Raw genomic sequence first — 12,528 nt, 5'->3', positions numbered from 1 at the left:
CATTTCGAGTCTCAATGCAAAGGGTCTGAATACTTATATAAATAAGGTATTTCTGTTTTAAATTTTTTCTACATTTGTTAAAAAAAATAACTGTTTTCACTTTGTCATTAGGGGTATTGTGTGTAGATTGATGAAGAAAATAAGGCTGTAACGTAACAAAATTTGGAAAAGGTCAAGGGTTCTAAATATTTTCACAATGCACCGATAGATAGATAGGTAGACAAATAGATAGATAGGACACATAATACCCCATAATGAAAAAGCAAAAACTGTTTTTTATAAAAGCGGAGAGACTCACACTGTTACTGCTCCTAGACGGAGGGGGACATACAGGTAGTGGGGTTAGTGTGTGTGGTACAGTGTGAGTTGGCTACGGAATGCGCCTCGGTGTCTGTAGCATGGTCATAGATTTGTGCTCTTGCTAACTCCATTGCTGTCATTGTCAAGCCAAACACTTGGCATCACTATCAGTGACAAGGAGTTGGCATGATGGCGCAAACAGACTGGGACTCGGGCTATGGTCTGCAGCAGCGAGGAATGTATGTGAGAGTGTGTGTGTGTGTGTGTGTGAGTGAGAGAGAGAGAGAGAGAGAGAGACAGTGTGCAGAAGAGCATGTTTTAGCGAGAAAAGTACAGTGGAAGATATCTCTCCTATCTGTGCTGCCATGCCTTCTTACTACTCATGGGAAATACTTCAGACAAGGTAAATAATCTCTACTCCCCCTCAGTCACGTCAATCATTTATCTGACTAACCTAACCTCTACTATATTATAGAAGATGGGGAGGATATTAAAAGGCGGGTATCTTACATCAGCGGTTATAGAGTTGGGCCAGTAACTGAAAGGTCACTGGTTCGAAACCCTGAGCCGACAATGTGAAAAATCTGTCAACGTGCCCTTGAGCAAGGCACTTAACCCTAATTGCACCTTTAACTCGCTCTGGATAAGTGCATCAGCTAAATTACTGAAATGCAAATGTAAACCACAGTCAGGATGGGAAGGAAGATGATATGACTTTCTTATGGGGACTTATTTCCATTGATGTCCCTATTTTTTTACAAAAGTACATATACAATTACATAGATACAGACATATTACAGAGATAGAGACGAAAACCTCCAGATGAGTATGAGTTCTGACAAGCTTGTTTGGCTGGTAGCTTATTTTTTCGATGTTTGGGGCTGCTGCTGAACCATGATGTGCAGGCATAATCAAAGTGACACTGGACTAGGGCACTTGCCAGTGTCTTTGGGTTGTTTATTGCTATGTTTCCATAAAATTGGCAACAGAATTTCATGTGAATATTCTAAAATTCTCATAAAAACAATATGCCATTTCAGGGAATCTTCCTATGACAGGGAAGATTTTAATTTACTGGACATTTGAGAAATGTAATGGACATCCATACACACTACTGTTCAAAAGTTTGGAGTCACTTAGAAATGTCCTTGTTTTTGAAAGAAAAGCACATTTTTTGTCCATTAAAATTACATCAAATTGATCAGAAATACAGTGTAGACATTGTTAATGTTGTAAATGACTATTGTAGCTGGAAACGGCAGATTTTCTTTTTTTTAATGGTATATCTACATAGGGGTACAGAGGCCTATTATCAGCAATGTGTTCCAATGGAGTGTTGTGTTAGCTAATCCAAGTTTATAATTTCAAAAGGCTAATTGATCATTAGAAAACCCTTTTGCAATTATGTTAGCACAGCTGAAAACTGTTGTGCTCATTAAAGAAGCAATAAAACTGTCCTTCTTTAGACTAGTTGAGTATCTGGAGCATCAGTATTTGTGGGTTTGATTACAGGCTCAAAATGGCTAGAAACAAAGCACTTTCTTCTGAAACTCATCAGTCTATTCTTGTTCTAAGAAATTAAGGCTATTCCGTGCGAGAAATTGCCAAGAAACTGAAGATCTGGTACAACGCTGTGTACTACTCCCTTCAAAGAACAGCGCAAACTGGCTCTAACCAGAATAGAAAGAGGAGTGGAAGGCCCCGGTGCACAACTGAGCAAGAGGACAAGTACATTAGAGTGTCTAGGTTGAGAAACTGGAAGCTTCATTAAATAGTACCCGCAAAACACCAGTCTCAACGTCAACAGTGAAGAAGCGACTCCGGGATGCTGGCCTTCTAGGCAGTTCCTCTGTCCAGTGTCTGTGTTCTTTTGCCCATCTTAATCTTTTCTTTTTATTGGCCAGTCTGAGTAGTGTATCTGAATATCCAACCTGGCTCAATCAATATACGAAGGATGTTGGCCAAATGATCCACATTAAAAACAGCCTATAACAAATTACGAAAACACAATTCCTCCTTGTGTTTCGATGAGTAGCATATGCAAAACTTTATAGCCTATACTTTTTTTGTTTTTAGGCTACTTTCCTAAAACAATAATTGTCCACCTCACAATTCAGCTGTCAAAGATTTGAACACTAAATGTATCAGGGCATTGCATGCAAAGGCCTAATAGGCTTAGGTGTCCACTGTATGATGTTCATATTTTAATTGAACAGTTGATGTTGAGATGTGTCTGTTACTTGAACTCTGTGAAGCATTTATTTGGGCTGCAATTTCTGAAGCTGGTAACTCTAATGAACTTATCCTCTGCAGCAGAGGTAACTCTGGGTATTCGTATCCTGTGGCGATCTTAATGAGAGCCAGTTTCATCATAGTGCGTGATGTTTTTTGCAACTGCACATAAAGCCATTTTTAAAGTTCTTGAAATGTTCCAGATTGACTGACATTCATGTCTTAAAATAATGATGGACTGTCATTTCTCTTTGCTTATTTGAGCCTTTTCTTGCCATAATATGGTCTTTTACCAAATAGGTTAAAAATATGGTATTTACCAAGAAAGAGAAGCTTAGACCTAGCCCCAGAGAGATAGAGATATGCAGGTGTCATGCTACGATATGCAGATGTCATTACATTTACATTTAAGTCATTTAGCAGACGCTCTTATCCAGAGCGACTTACAAATTGGTGCATTCACCTTATGATATCCAGTGGAACAACCACTTTACAATAGTGCATCTAAATCTTTTAAGGGGGGGGGGTTAGAAGGATTACTTTATCCTATCCTAGGTATTCCTTAAAGAGGTGGGGTTTCAGGTGTCTCCGGAAGGTGGTGATTGACTCCGCTGTCCTGGCGTCGTGAGGGAGCTTGTTCCACCATTGGGGTGCCAGAGCAGCGAACAGTTTTGACTGGGCTGAGCGGGAACTGTGCTTCCTCAGAGGTAGGGGGGCCAGCAGGCCAGAGGTGGATGAACGCAGTGCCCTTGTTTGGGTGTAGGGCCTGATCAGAGCCTGAAGGTATGGTGGTGCCGTTCCCTTCACAGCTCCGTAGGCAATCACCATGGTCTTGTAGCGGATGCGAGCTTCAACTGGAAGCCAGTGGAGAGAGCGGAGGAGCGGGGTGACGTGAGAGAACTTGGGAAGGTTGAACACCAGACGGGCTGCGGCGTTCTGGATGAGTTGTAGGGGTTTAATGGCACAGGCAGGGAGCCCAGCCAACAGCGAGTTGCAGTAATCCAGACGGGAGATGACAAGTGCCTGGATTAGGACCTGCGCCGCTTCCTGTGTGAGGCAGGGTCGTACTCTGCGAATGTTGTAGAGCATGAACCTACAGGATCGGGTCACCGCCTTGATGTTAGTGGAGAACGACAGGGTGTTGTCCAGGATCACGCCAAGGTTCTTAGCACTCTGGGAGGAGGACACAAGGGAGTTGTCAACCGTGATGGCGAGATCATGGAACAGGCAGTCCTTCCCCGGGAGGAAGAGCAGCTCCGTCTTGCCGAGGTTCAGCTTGAGGTGGTGATCCGTCATCCACACTGATATGTCTGACAGACATGCAGAGATGCGATTCGCCGCCTGGTTATCAGAAGGGGGAAAGGAGAAGATTAATTGTGTGTCGTCTGCATAGCAATGATAGGAGAGACCATGTGAGGATATGACAGAGCCAAGTGACTTGGTGTATAGCGAGAATAGGAGAGGGCCTAGAACAGAGCCCTGGGGGACACCAGTGGTGAGAGCGCATGGTGCGGAGACAGATTCTCGCCACGCCAACTGGTAGAAGCGACCTGTCAGGTAGGACACAATCCAAGCGTGGGCCGCGCCGGAGATGCCCAACTCAGAGAGGGTGGAGAGGAGGATCTGATGGTTCACAGTATCAAAGGCAGCAGATAGGTCTAGAAGGATGAGAGCAGAGGAGAGAGAGTTAGCTTTAGCAGTGCGGAGAGCCTCCGTGACACAGAGAAGAGCAGTCTCAGTTGAATGCCCAGTCTTGAAACCTGACTGATTAGGATCAAGAAGGTCATTCTGAGAGAGATAGCAGGAGAGCTGGCCAAGGACGGCACGTTCAAGAGTTTTGGAGAGAAAAGAAAGAAGGGATACTGGTCTGTAGTTGTTGACATCGGAGGGATCAAGTGTAGGTTTTTTCAGAAGGGGTGCAACTCTCGCTCTCTTGAAGACGGAAGGGACGTAGCCAGCGGTCAATGTCATGCTACGACACCTGCATATCTTTGTCAAACATTTTAAAGTTCTTGAAATTTTCCGGATTGACTGAAATTCATGTCTTAAAGTAATGGTGGACTGTCATTTCTCTTTGCTTATTTGAGCTTTTTCTTGCCATAATATGGTCTTTTACCAAATAGGTAAAAAATATGGTATTTACCAAGAAAGAGAAGCTTAGACCTAGCCCCAGAGAGATAGAGATATGCAGGTGTCATGCTACGACACCTGCATATCTTTGTCAGACATCTTTGTCAGATGGCTACTGCTTCTGCAATACAGATATAGACGTATAGAAAGAGGGTAATTTGTACATTTTCTATCCAAATATTTATGCATTTATGCACTACCCTCCTTCTGTGCTCACCCCCAAAAAATGTAAAAGTTTAATAATCCTCCTCTACTTTGGACCACCACTCCACCCCAGTAAGTTTCGATCTGTCTCTAAAAATAAATGTTTTGTCAAACCTGTGGTATACGGTCTGATATACTACGGCTGTCAGCCAATCAGCATTCGGTGCTCGAACCACCCAGTTTATAATTCTAAGTGTAATTTCACCACCCAGCTGTTGGTGGTAGTAATACACCATCCTATCTGGCACCATTCAACATCCTGTCTCATTCATGTCTCAGAGTTTGTGGCGTGAGAAGGTACAGTGCATTCGAAAAGTTCAGACCCCTTCGATTTTTCCACATTTTGTTTACGTTACACAGCCTTATTGTCTTCATCAATCTACACACAAAAGCCTATAAGGACAATGCGAAAACAGGTTTTTAGAAATGTTTGCAAATGTGTATATATATATATATATATATATATATAAAAATATATATAATATAATATAATATATAAATATATATAAAAACAGAAATACCTTATTTACATAAGTATTCAGACCCTTTGCTATGAGACTCAAAATTGAGCTCAGGTGCATCCTGTTTCCATTGATCATCCTTGAGATAATTCTACAACTTGATTGGAGTCCACCTGTGGTAAATTCAATTGATTGGACATGTCTTGGAAAAGCACACACCTGTCTTTTTTTAAATTTTTATTTAACTAGTCAAGTCAGTTAAGAACAAATTCTTGTATACAATGATGGCCTAGGAACAGTGGGTTAACTGCCTTGTTCAGAACTGCAGATTTTTGACTTTGTCAGCTCAGGGATTCGATCTAGCAACCTTTCGGTTACTGGCCCAACGCTCTAACCACTAGGCTACCTGCTAGGCTACCTGCTAACCACTAGGCTACCTGCTGCCCCAAGGTCCCAAGGACCTGTCTTTATAAGGTCCCACAGTTGACAGTGCACAGTGGACTCCATCATTCTTAAATGGAAGAAGTTTAGAACCACTCTTCCTAGAGCTGGCCACCTGGCCAAACTGAGCAATCGGGGGAGAAGGGCCTTGGTCAAGGTGGTGACCAAGAACCCCATGGTCACTCTGACAGAGTTCCTCTGTGGAGATAGGAGAACCTTCCAGAAGAACAGCCATCTCTGCAGCACTCCACCAATCAGGCTTTTATGGTAGAGTGGCCAGACGTAAGCCACTCCTCAGTAAAAGGCACATGACAGCCCGCTTCGAGTTTGCCACAAGACACCTAAAGGACTCTCAGACCATGAGAAACAAGATTCTCTGGTCTGATGAAACCAAGATTGAACTCTTTGGCCTGAATGCCAAGTGTCACGTCTGGAGAAACCTGGCACCATCCCTACGTTGAAGCATGGTGGTGGCAGCATCATGCTGTGGTGAGGTTTTTCAGCGGCAGGGACTGGGACACTAGTCAGGATAGAAGAAAAGATGAACGGAGTAAAGTACAGAGAGATCTTTGATGATAACCTGCTCCAGAACCCTCAGGACCTCAAAGGTTCACCTTCCAACAGGACAACGACCCTAAGCCCACAGCCAACACACACAGCCAAGACAACGCAGGAGTGGCTTCGAGAAAAGTCTCTGAATGTCCTTGAGTGTCCCAGCCAGAGCCCGGATTTGAACCCGATCAAACATCTCTGGCGATAACTGAATATAGCTGTGCAGCAACACTCCCCATCAAACATGACAGAGCTCAAAAGGATCTGCAGAGAAGACTGGGAGAAACTCCCCAAATACAGGTGTGCCAAGCTTGTAGCATCATACCCAAGAAGACTCGAGGCTGTAATCACTGCCAAAGATGCTTCAACAAAGTACTGAGTAAAGGGTCTGAATACTTATGTAAATGTTATAATCAGTTTTATTTTATGACATTTTTTATTTGCAAACATTTCTAAAAGCCTGTTTTTGTTTTATCATTATGGCGTGTGTAGATTGATGAGGGAAAAAAACACTATAATGTAACAAAATGTGAAAAAAGTCAAGGGTACTGAATACTTTCTGAATGCACTGCTGGAGTTGGACGCTACACTTTTGTGCGTTTGTTCACCAGAGAGGTAGAGGCAGCAAGTGGCTCTGTTTGTGTTTGTGACTGTGTGCAAGTGTGAGGGGACGCATTTGCTCGCTGCAGCGTACCCACATCCATACACCCCCCAACATTGCGTGCAATGAAACATTTTTCGGAGTTAATTTTGTGCAATTCTACACATTTTACCATGGGGCGTAGATAAAATGTTGCAGTTTTAAAGCAAGTTTGCTCCAATTCTACACATTTTGCCATGGTGCGGAGGAGAGGATTTTGCAGTTTGTTTGCAGTTTGCAGGCCGGGCACTGATATTGGGCGATTAGGCCTGGCTCGAGGGGTTGCATTCTAATTCATCCCAAAGGTGTTCGATGGGGTTGAGGTCAGGGCTCTGTGCAGGCCAGTGTAGTTCTTCCACACCGATCTCGACAAACCATTGCTGTATGGACCTTGCTTTGTGCAGGGGGGCATTGTCATGCTGAAACAGACATCTAGAATGTCATTGTATGCTGTAGCATTCACTGGAAGGGGCCTAGCCCGAATTATGAAAAATAGCCACAGACCATTATTCCTCCTCCAAACTTTACAGTTGGCACTATGCATTGGGGCAGGTAGCGTTCTCCTGGCATGCGTCAAACCCAGATTCGTCTGTCGGACTGCCAGATGGTGCAGCGTTATTCATCACTCCAGAGAATGCGTTTCCACTGCTCCAGAGTCCAATGGCGGAGAGCTTTACACCACTCCAGCCGACGCTTGCACATGGTGATCTTAGGCTTGTGTACGGCTGCTTGGCCATGGAAACCCATTTCATGAAGCTCCGAAGAAACAGTCCTTGCGCTGATCTTGCTTCCAGAGGCAGTTTGGAACTCAATAGTGCGTGTTGCAACCAAGGACAGCACTCGGCAGTCCCGTTCTGTGAGCTTGTGTGGCCTACCAATTTGCGGCTGAGCCTAGGGCCAGTTGCCCATCCCTGATGTAGAATATGTTTTTCAACTTGAACCACAACAGTAATGGTAGTACTAACTACAGTCTGGTTCCACTACCCCTGAGAATGTCTCTGTTTCTACTCTCAAGGCGTTGACCCACAAAGATATGTTCTGCGGTTATGAGTTATTCATGCAATCAGTGAGGTGCATAAAAAAAGTTGCCACAAATTCTTTGAAATCACATGGTTTGTAGTATAACACAGAGGCCTGCTGAGGGGGTGGAGATAATGGGTGGATTTGCACTTGAAGCATTTTAGTTTTCAGATATTGTATGGAAATTAGTTGTGGGTGTCTTGCCCACTTCTCAAACATGGGTTAAGTCATTTTGATACTGAGAGGTCTGACCAAGCTTGGAACTCAATAGTGAGTGTTGCAACCAAGGACAATCATGTGTCATTTAGAAACATGATTGATGGAGACCTCCTGCTAGGCTACTATAAATATCAGTGGCCTATTCAGTGGAGTGAAACAATCAGAATGCAGTAGTAGATTTGTAAAAAATACATTTAATGCCAGCACACACTGATGGGGATGCATTTTTAGACTGTGGACTTTTAAACATTCAATTCCCCCTTTTACTACTGGAACTAGAGGTTTCACATGTAGTAAAGATTTAACTTGTGTGACTTCAGGTTCAACAAATGACTTCCTGTGGAACACTTTTTTCTTTAAAAATAATCTGTGGTTGTCGTCTTCATTCTTGACACCCACGGTGGTGACAAAATAAATTGTAGTAGTGTTGAGTTATTAGGAAACCCTTGCCGCAAGTAGGAGGTGATATGTTCATTCTTGAACACTGTATAACCTCCTTACAAAAATTATGATAACATTTCTATAATCGGATTTAGATGATTTATCATGGGGGTGACCAATGTCAGTTGTTTTGGGCAATTAATGGATTTACTGTGGTGGATTCTGAATGGTGTGATATAATATATATATATTTTTTTACAACGTCACAAGGATGTGTGTGCCATATTTGCTTTCATGGTAAATTGAAGCCACAAGATACAGTGAAACAAAACAGACAAATATGGACGAGCACTGCTTGCTCTCCACAAAATTACAATCTGTTTATGTCAATGTGATGTCAATTGTACACCGAATCTGTCAATGTATCTTTCTATTGTGGTCTCTTGCACAATACTTGTGTCATATTTAATTTCCATTACGTTTAAGGCCTGAGAATGAGTAGAGCAACAGGGTGACAGGATAGAGAATCGGAATAGTAATCTGCGATATGTAATAAATTATTAAGCTACTATATCTTCAATATCTAAAATGAAAAAATATTTTTAGGTCAACCTTAAAGAAGAGGGAGGAATTCAGACTTTGAGCACCTGAGACATGACCTAAAATAAAGGACAAAATAACTCGACCCACCAATTTATAACCTTTAGGATTAGATCGAGTGGGATGTAACATCACACACATCACATTAATACGTCTGTTCTGTTCCACTACTACAGTAAGCCGTTTCATTAATTAACCCTTTCCTGACATTCACAATGAAAGCCTGTAGTGACTGGTTAGTTTCCCCAGCAGTGGGAAGGTTGACTGAGGGTTGCGCATGTAGCCTGCTAATCCTTTTTCTCAGCTTAGTTACATTACTGAAAAGAGGCATGGAGATGCCCACGTTATCACACACACACACACTGATCTGGACGGCTTGGGAGTAGGAAGTGTTGTAATGAGAGCTCAGGGGGGAGTTCCCCCACGTGGCTGTGTGTGTTTCACACGGGAATGAAAATATATCACATCACACATTACCACACTAGCTTCAATTGAACAACATAGGCTAAGAGACCACTTATGGAGAAGATGTTGAAACATTGTTCTCTTTTACACATTTACTGTAACAGACCTCACTTCTCACTGACTCCTTGAGGTAAACCAATACTTCCTACTGGATTAAGATAACATCATCTTTTCCTCAGGTTACAATACCAAGAGGTCATAAGCTTTTATGGTCAATCATCAAAATGTGTTCAGGAAATAATTAACCAGTAGTTTAGAGTAAGCCCCCCTAGGTCACAGCTACATCTCATAGCACCCTGACCTTTTCAATAACAACCCCCAAAAAATTCAAGATGGGAAATCATAAATTCCAAGTCTTATAAAAACAACAAAAAACATTTGAAGTCTTAAGTTCATGTATTTAAATTAATGTAATGTTTTTTTTTAATAATCAATCAATCTAGCCTACTAGTTGAAATACTACAATGATAAAAAACAGAAAGTACCGGTTACATTGCATTACCCTTGTATGCAGAGGTCCTCATCCACGCCAAACCCTAAGCCTGTCCAATCGATCCTTCACATTCTAGAGTGCGTTAACCATCACCATCCATTCAGGCCACATTAAAACATTCACAGGAAAGAACAGACAACAGTGCAGCTCTCCTCAAAATAAGCAAGTCATTATGGACAGATAAAAAATGCTATGAATCCATCATAAGGAACATGTACTGTATGTGACTACGCTCCATGTGTCCAAAAAGGTTACAATTTCAATTGAAGCAAAAGATCCCAAGACAATGTTTACAAAGGTTTGCATTGCTTTCTTCCCCAGGTTATTCCCCCAGGCAATGTTGAAGACTATGTGAAAACCATTGACCTATCATGAATATGTCACGTCCCATGACCCATGCTATGACATTTGCTTTGCCAGTAGTACAGTACAGTTGTTTAACTGTAGTCCTTATCTAAGGCTGATAGAGATGGGGCTAACCATCCATTCAAACATCACCACCCTCAGCCTTGTCGTCAGAAACCAGAAGCATCCTGTTTTCAGGGGAAAAGCAGAGAAAAGCCGAAGCCTGAAAACCAAATACTTCCGGTTTCTTCCGACCCCACTCACACATTTTTTTACGGGTGCTACGTTAGGTTAAAACACCAACTGACATTGAAACAAAAGTGTCAAGCTAATGCACACAGAACATCAAAAGAATGTACAGTGCCTTGCAAAAGTATTCAGACCTCTTGGATTTCTTCACATTTTAATGTGCTACAAAGTATTGCAATTCATTTTTTGTCAACAATCTACACAAAATACTCTGTCAAAGCGGAAGAAAGAAATCATATTTTTTATTAATAAACATTTTAAAACATATAGTTGTTGCATAAGTATTCAGTTCCCTGAGTCCATACATGTTAGAAACACCTTTGGCAGCAATTACAGCTGTGAGTCTGCTTGTGTAAGTCTAAAGCCTTGTTCACACTGTAGGCCTTAATGCTCAAATCAGTTTTGGACTACTGTACTGACTGTCCAAACAGCAAGTTACAAGTGACCAAATCAGATGTGTAGGTTCAGACAGCAGACACAGCAGTCAACTAGCTAGCAGGGTAGCTGTTTAGCTTTCTGGCACATTCACTAATTTGTTTGTAAACAATTACCAAGCTAGTTAGCTCCCTCATGTGCTTGTCAAACTGTCAGAGTAGCTAGCAAGCAACAAGATAAGCGAAATATCAGTCTAAAAACCACTTGAGGGTAAATAAATCAGATTGGACTGAACAGACATGGTCAGGAATCAGATTTGTATCGGACTTCAAACTACCTACGAAGGTGGTTTAAAATGTGACTTGAAATGGCCGATTCCATGTTTTTTGGCTTTTCAGACCGCAGGAAAAAGAACAGATTAAAATCGGATATGCAAATAAATATGATTGAGTCACTTCACGGAACACGGTTTAAGGGCCTTGCACACCTGAATTGTGCAATATTTGCCTATTATTCTTTTCAAAATTCTTCAAGCTCTGTCAAGATGTTGGGGATCAAGGCCGGACAGCAATTTTCAAGTCTTGCCATAGTATTTCCACCATGCTTGAAAATAAGGACGCAGTTACTCGGTGATGTGTTTTGTTGGATTTCCCCCAAACATAGGGATTAGAATTTAGGCCCCAAAAGTGTATTCCTTTGCCATGTTTTTTTTGCAGTATTACTTTAGCGCCTTGTTGCATGTTTTGGAATAGTTTTATTTAGTATATTTGTGTTCTTCTCACTGTCATTTAGGTCATTATTGTAGAGTCACTACAATGTTGTTGATCCGTCCTCAGTTTTCTCCCATCACAGCCATTGTACTCTGTAACCGTTTTAAAATAACCAATGGCCTCATGGTAACATCCCTGAGCAGTTTAATTCTGGTCCTGCAGCTCAGTTCAGAAGGACGACTATCTTTGAAGTGTCTGGGTGGTTTAATACACAATGCACTGCATCATTATTAACTAGACCATGCTCGAAGATATTCGATGTCTGACTTGTTATTGTTACCCATCTACCAACCACTGCCCTTTTTAAGAGGCATTCAAAAAGCTCCCTGGTCTTTGTAGTTGAATCTGTGATTGAAATTCAATACTTGACTGAGGGACCTCACAGATGTACGGTGCATTCGGAAAGCATTCAGACCACTTACCCTTTTCCACATTTTGTTACCTTACAGCCTTAATCTAAAATGTATTTCATTTATATTTCTCATCAATCTACACACAATACACCAAAGTGAAAAAGTGAAACCAGGTTTTTTGAAATTTTTGAATATATATATATAAAAAATATATATATATATATCTAATTTACATAAGTGTTCAGACCCTTTGCTATGAGACTCGATATGGAGCTCAGGTGTGTCCTGTTTCCATTGA

Source organism: Salmo salar, chromosome ssa06 (genome assembly GCF_905237065.1).
Source record: "Salmo salar chromosome ssa06, Ssal_v3.1, whole genome shotgun sequence".
Classification (NCBI taxonomy): Eukaryota; Metazoa; Chordata; class Actinopteri; order Salmoniformes; family Salmonidae; genus Salmo; species Salmo salar.
The sequence above is the reverse complement of the archived record's forward strand: the minus strand, read 5'-3'. Positions refer to the sequence as shown.